This window comes from Triticum dicoccoides, chromosome 6B (assembly GCF_002162155.2).
Source record: "Triticum dicoccoides isolate Atlit2015 ecotype Zavitan chromosome 6B, WEW_v2.0, whole genome shotgun sequence".
Classification (NCBI taxonomy): Eukaryota; Viridiplantae; Streptophyta; class Magnoliopsida; order Poales; family Poaceae; genus Triticum; species Triticum dicoccoides.
Window position 1 is genome coordinate 36,720,648 of NC_041391.1, and position 7,800 is coordinate 36,728,447.

Consider the following 7,800-nt stretch of genomic DNA (forward strand, 5'->3'; position numbering starts at 1 on the left):
AATAAACCAGACAGGTCTTGAGCCGGCGGGCGCACAAGGCTTCCTGCCCCGGCTGCCGTTGCCGCTGCCGATCCGGAAATTATCATTGCCGCGGTTGAGGAGTGCTGCGCGGGCTGCATACCGGCCATGAAGATCGCAACCCAGTTTGTCGGCTCAAGGGGTCCGGAATACTGTCGCCATTGGAACAACCTCCAAACCGGCCATCTTGCAGTTGGTACAGTGACTCGGTCTCACTGGTGGATGATTCGCCATCTGAATAGATAACCGTCTCACCGTCGGATACCGGTTCAGATTCTGCACCATTGATGAATCCTACGAATGCACGCTTCATGGCGGGTTGAACCCGGGCGGGTCTTGCATGCTGAGCCGTCTCGATGAGGTCGGTGCAGATGTCCGGCTCAGGTCCCAGTTCGCCGATCTTGCCGATGAAGACATGAATTCCTCCGAAGGGGACCTGGTACCCGTACTCGATTGAGCCGGCGTCGGTGCCCTAGCCTTCGTCATCGATGTAGAGCTTGCCGCGACGACTCTTGGTCATCCGTCCCACTTCGTATCCCTTGAGTCCTTCGAAATTTCTCTCTAAGAACTTGGAACCATCGTGCGATAGCCCCATGGTGGGCGCAAACTGTCGTGGAATTGTCACGTCAGATGTCCTAGTGTGCGGACTTAGTCATGGAGCTATCACAACGAGATTAGCTTAAAGGGGTTAAACCGGACAAAGGACACTGGGAGTTTATACTGGTTCGGCCCCTTGCGGTGAAGGTAAAAGCCTACGATCTAGTTGAAGTGGAATTCCTAGGGTTTCGATAACCAGGGAGCGAATACGCGTAACCTGGCTCTCGAGTTGTTTTTTCTTGTCCCTAAACCGCCGCCGGGTCGTCCCTTTATATTCACAGGTTGACGCCCGTCGGTCTACTGAATCTTGAGGCCGGTTCATAAACGTGTCCGGTTCGGTATCTACTCTTTCCTACCTTACATCACAAGTTACATGCCTATGGCGGTTTATGTCTATGGGCCCTAACCCGCCTCTGGCCTTTGGGCCCCTTGTTATGTTTCCTTCATAAGTCACTAACTTCTATAACTTCATGGGCTTCAATATTGGCAACTTCTCTGAGGATAAACCGGCCCCTCCAGGGCGGTTTATACCCACTAGTTATATCCCCAACAAGCGGCGACCTTGACCAAGCTCCATGTAGGTTAGTTCTTCCCCTTTCTTGTCATGTTTTGTCTCTGTTCTCAAATGAATTATTCATATTGTTGTGGAACGTAGTAATTTCAAAAAAATTCCTACGCACAGGCAAGATCATGGTGATGCATAACAACAAGCGGGGACAGTGAGTCCACGTACCCTCGTAGACCGAAAGCGAAAGGTTTAGCACAACGCGGTTGATGTAGTCGTACGTCTTCACAATCCGACCGATCCATGTACCGAACGTACGACACCTCTGAGTTTAGCACACGTTCAGCTCGATGAAATCCCGCGAACTCCGATCCAGCAGAGCTTCACAGGAGAGTTCCATCAGCACTACAGCGTGATGACGGTGATGATGTTGCTACCGACGTAGGGCTTCGCCTAAGCATCGCTATGATATGACCGAGATGGAATATGGTGGAGGGGGGCACCGCACACGGCTGGGAGAGATCAACAGATCAACTTGTGTGTCCATGGGGTGCCCTCCTCCCCCGTATATAAAGGAGTAGAGGAGGGGAGAAGTCGGCCCTCTCTATGGCACGCCCTGGGGAATCCTACTCCCACCGGGAGTACGATTCCCCCCTTCCATGTAGTAGGAGTAGGAGTCAAGGAAAGGGAAGAGAGAAGAGAAGGAAGGAGGGGGCGCAGCCCCTCCCCCTAGTCCAATTCGGACTAGGACTTGGGGGGCGCGCGGCCTGCCTCTCCCTCTTTCCCTTAAAGCCCAATAAGGCCCATATACTCCCCGGCGAAGTCCCGTAACTCTCCGATACTCTGATAAATACCGGAATCACTCGGAACATTTCCGATGTCCGAATATAGTCGTCCAATATATCAATCTTTACGTATCGACCATTTAGAGACTCCTCGTCATGTCCCCGATCACATCCGGGACTCCAAACTATCTTTGGTATATCAAAACACATAACTCATAATATAAATCGTCACCGAACGTTAAGTGTGCGGACCCTACGGGTTCGAGAACTATGTAGACATGACCGAGACACGTCTCCGGTCAATAACCAATAGCGGAACCTGGATGCTCATATTGGCTCCTACATATTCTATGAAGATCTTTATCGGTCAAACCGCATAACAACATACGTTGTTCCCTTTGTCATCAGTATGTTACTTGCCCGAGATTCGATCGTCGGTATCTCAATACCTAGTTCAATCTCGTTACCGGCAAGTCTCTTTACTCATTCTATAATGCATCATCCCACAACTAACTCATTAGTCACATTGCTTGAAAGGCTAATACTGATGTGCATTACCGAGAGGGCCCAGAGATACCTCTCCGACAACCGGAGTGACAAATTCTAATCTCGATCTATGCCAACTCAACAAACACCACTGGAGACACCTGTAGAGCACCTTTATAATCACCCAGTTATGTTGTGACGTTTGGTAGCACAGAAAGTGTTCCTCCGGTATTTAGGAGTTGCATAATCTCATAGTCACAGGAACATGTATAAGTCATGAAGAAAGCAATAGCAATATACTAAACGATCAAGTGCTAAGCTAATGGAATGGGTCAAGTCAATCACATCATTCTCTAATGATGTGATCCCGTTAATCATATAACAACTCATGTCTATGGCTAGGCGACTTAACCATCTTTGATTCAACGAGCTAGTCAAGTAGAGGCATACTAGTGACACTTTGTTTGTCTATGTACTCACACATGTACTAAGTTTCCGGTTAATACAATTCTAGCATGAATAATAAACATTTATCATGAAATAAGGAAATAAATAATAACTTTATTCTTGCCTCTAGGGCATATTTCCTTCACATATATTCAACAAACATAAAGAAAAATAATAATCTCACGTGTATCTATCAAATAAAATTGTGCAACAAACTTGCAGTGAACTTCGCTGGTAGTGAATTTAATTGCTTATATGATGAATGCAGAAAGAATTTCTTAGAGATAGTAACAACTAACATGAAGTAAATCCGGTAGTCCATTGTTGATTAGAAATGTATGCTAATATGGCTCAGAGATGCAATAGAACAAAGGAAGGGTTGCACTTGAAGATCAAATAGGACAACTCTAAGCAGTCTATAGTCACAAATTGTTTAGGCCCTAGATCTCAAGCATCAACTCTAACAGGAAGGGTATAAAGTGAACTAACTTCACAAGAAACAAAAATATTGGATTTCTATTTATATGATATGGGAGTCATAGACAATTGACATGTGATGATATTTCATGCTTGTGATGTGGTAGATAAATGCATCTCCTCATCATCTTTCTATTCCCCTCCCTATCTCACAATCGTTTCTTCTTCGTGTGTTTCTCATGGGGCCAAGCACAATCATTGATATGAATAGTCATTAAAATATCAAATAACTACAACCAACAATCCATCATCTGCTCCAAATTTGACACGTGTGCTTATCATACATACCAGCAAAAAACAACTACAATGTTGCACTCATGATAAAATTTTGGAAGCACATTTCTCTCAAATCAGTATTAATGGATCAGGAATTGACAAATGATTCTGTTAGTGTAACGAACACCAAATGGCATGGCACACACACACACCAATCTATTCGGGAGTGTTACATTAATCAGACAATTTGTTCAGCGCATGGTAGCTATATAAATAGTCCAAATATCCTTCATGTTGACAGAAATTAGCAATGCTCACAACTACATACGAAATTGGCCAGAGACAATTTTCTAGCATCTTTCTATTTTTACACATTGTCGGATGCCAAGTTCCAAAGATTGAACTTCTTAACAAAGAAATGCCTTCACGTCCATGCAGGAGCTTTAGTGTCGATCTGGCTAATAAATTGCTCTGATGCTGGCGAGGAATCTTCCTTTCGAGCTTCTGTAGCCCCTCCGCCACACAGATCTGGCCTGGGCCTCAAGTTCCAAATAAGGAATAATGAAAAAATCATAATAAATGGCATGTTTGGACCTCATGGGCAATTAACTCAAAACAACGTAAAATTGGGAGGTTGGGCAGTGCCGCTCCTCTTTGCGGCAACATGAAGGTCTAATTACATGGGAGAGATATGGCAGGTTACACTAATATCAAGTAGAAGGACATGTACCCAATTTACATTGGAGGAGTCATGTATAACAGAAAAATATATAAAGCTAATGAACGTGAGATTATTCTTGACCTGATATGCTTCACAACTTGTAACCTGAAAACATAGTATACTTGACATGGCTATTGCAGAAGATAAGCATCAGATCAAGTTGATATAAGAGGTGTGCAAAAATAAGAACGCACATACACAAGGGATAACCAACTAATTATTTGACTATTAACAGGAAACATCACATGTGAAATAATCTAAAGTAGGTGGTCGCGGACATACACATGCACAATAATCTGAATATATACAATGCATAATTGGAAGCGTTAAATCCCTCCAATGGGTTGGCGTTGCACATCATAATATTTAGTCAACACATTAATCCTTATCATTGATGGCCGTTGTTGCACAATAAACAGAGTTGAGCATGGCAAGACCACATGACTGAACTACAGCTGCCACGATTCATCGACAAATGCCTGAAATGCTATAATAAGGTCACTTACCTAGTCGTGTCACGATAGCATGTAGTGATCCACTCCTGGGATCATGCTCCAGTACAGGTACTTGGTCGACGAAACGATTGATGTAGTCCAAGAGTCCATTGCAGAGGGTTCATGTCATGCGAGTTCAACTCGCAGAAAATCTTCAAAATCTTAACAACATTGAATTGAAGGAAGAAGACATGGGAAAGCTGGATGTCCCTCAGGCACCCGGTTCTCCATCTCCATATGCCATATATGAACCTGCCATCCCTTGAACCTACCATCTGTTGAGTATACTGCAGCACGTACCACCATCGTGGAACACATGCCATCCATCATCAGCAAATTGTGATGTTATTCAAGTCATTGTCGCAACAAGCTGAAACTTACTTTTACGTGTACTTTATCCTGGGACAAACTTAGGCAGGGGGAGGCCTGACAGTGATGCCGATCCGGTGTTAGTGCCTTGCATCAGAACTTGAGGTGGCGGCGGCTGACGCTAGGGTAGTCGACGAGGACGTCGCAATTCGGTTGCCGCCAAAATAGTGTGAATAGCTGGATATCAATACATCAACACATCACTATTGAAGACACGTCAGACAAACCTCTAATTAGCAGTTGAGCGGGTTCTTGCCGATGGGCCTTACAGATATACGTGCCTCGCCCCCCAAGCCCACCAACAATGCATAGAAAGTTGGTCGCGTGCCCCTGCCATCTACTCTCTCACGCACGCCAGAAAGACCCAAGCCCGTCTGAGGCACTGGACGAAACGGTTCTGTGCAACGACTGCACTAAGGGCCGTGGTCTCGACCTGGAGACCATACCCGCTACCTTGTATTAATCCCCGTCTTCATCCTCCTTGTCGGTAAAAAGATTCTTGCCGAAAACACCTAACAACTGATTAGTAAGATTGCAAACCATGGCACTCCAAAATCCAATCGCAATCAATATACATGATGGCAGATGGCTCAATATAAGACAACAAGAAATAAACCAATTGCCAGAGACTAAAGTACAACCAAGGCTTCAGATTGCAAATAAAATAAAATTAAATGTGCTCCATTATTTTAGCTAAAATAACAGGAAAAGGTATTATTAGTTTTTCGCATTGCCAGTGACGTATATGCTTGTAACATAATCACAGTCTCTTCAAAATTAACACATCACTTCTCATTTTAGAAAGTTTTGAGTGATACATGCATATAAAGATAAGACTGAACTCAATTTCCAATAATGTGAGCTTTACTGAACTAATGGATAGTGTGATGCATTCCCCAATCACTTGACTTTGAAATTTCAGAAATGGGAAGATTACAACTAACCAGTTGAAAGAAACTTCAGTCAAAGATGCCAGTACAACTCCACCGAAATATGGTACGAGAGAACCTACTACCAGTAAATAAGATGTCTGCAAGAATAAAACAACATAAGTATCTTTTTCTGCGTATTTCATTTGTCAGTACGGACCACTTACGAAAGCTTGAAATAAAATACCTGTCCAAGAAGACAGAGAGTAGACAAGGGCACCATGGTGTGCGTCAAGGAGACAACCACCTTTCCCAAACTCAGTTTCCTGTTTGTGTGTCTTGAGCCTTCAGGGACAATGTTCTTTTTCCTTCTTTTTCCTTCCTCATTTAGTGCCAATAGCAGGTGGGTTGGCGTTTGATTGATGTGCCTCAGCTTTCTTCTGGAAAAGCACATTGGCTCAGCTTCAGCATCACATGTATTTAAGTGAAGAAGAATAAGAAACGATAACACACGGTATATATGTCCATACTTTAGTCTGTCAAAGTAATATTTTTGAATGTTTTGTTTAGCTATTGAATTTATAAGTCAAACATATATTATAACATTAAAAGCGTCTTCTGCTGCTCCATCAAAAATAGTCCAGAAATAGCAAGCAAGTGAACAAAATACAGTGATGTGTCTGTAGATTGTCAGGATTCATCATTGCATATCATTTTTCTCTGGATACTACATATGCAAGGACATGATATTGATATGCCAACATTTCTGAATAAGCGCCATATTTTCAATTATGCTAAAACTCAAAAAAATACATAAGCTCGGAAAATCCATGAAGGAAAGAAAACTAGGAAAATACAGAAGTTCTAAAACATGCAGACTTTTGTTCATAGTAAATCAGTACCTACCCATCAATACTACTTGTTTATTTTGATGAACTGTCAAACCTGTAAGGAATTTGTTTACCTCTATAAATTACAGAAATAACATTATGAAAAATGCATTTAAGTACAGAGTTATAGGTAACTAACATGAATTTTATCTTGTAGGCCCCTGTATATATCTGTCTCAAGTCTTAACAGCTCCAGCTCTTAGACAAACATAAAAAGAATGTTAAATTCAAATGCCTTAGAAAACCACATGAATCAAATTATGTATTGACCTAAACAACTATCAAGTCACACACCAAAAATGTCTATTACAGGAAAGGAATTTTGTTGCTTCCCTCCAACACAAATTGTAATCAAATTCTGACAAAAGAATGAATTACCACAGTGATCAATCACCTGAAGGACTTGAAATCACAGTGATCAATCTACATTCTTCCTCAGGTCTTTACTTTGAAACCGGGTTTGCCATGTTGCTTACAGAAGAGAAATGCTAGAATCAGAAACTTCAGGTCTCTAGCAAGTCCAAAGTCAAACAATTTCAGAAGTTACGTCCAGTTCATTTCTCTAACTAAGCCAAAACTAATCAAGGCAACTCACATGTGGGGAAATCCTCAAATTTTTGCAGTCCCAACTTAGAACTGAGAGAACTAAGTGAAACTAGCACCTTTCTTCTACGCACCATGTATGAAAGAAAAATAAGAGTGTCACTTGGCTTCACCATATTACCTATATTTTGTTAGCCCTGCGACGCAAGTTGAGAGGTGAGAGCTGATTCATTTTTCAAGAGAATTAGTCAAACTCTAATATCTTCCCCATGTACTGAACTTTGTCGAGATGAGATGATTCAGTTGCCTAGTTTACAAAGGTTAGATGATCTGATTTGATCAATTTTCCAGTAAAACTAAATATCATTAAACTTTGGTTCAAC

General features: G+C 42.3%; 1 long non-coding RNA gene across 1 annotated transcript; it reads right to left on the reverse strand.

The window, feature by feature from the left end:
- Nucleotides 1–7,033: 7,033 nt before the first annotated feature.
- LOC119322302 lies at nt 7,034–7,515 on the reverse strand. The gene is made up of 3 exons (XR_005155513.1): nt 7,470–7,515; nt 7,269–7,385; nt 7,034–7,072 (listed from the first exon to the last, which is right to left on the reverse strand). It is a non-coding gene; the product is annotated as an uncharacterized LOC119322302 (long non-coding RNA).
- Nucleotides 7,516–7,800: the final 285 nt, after the last annotated feature.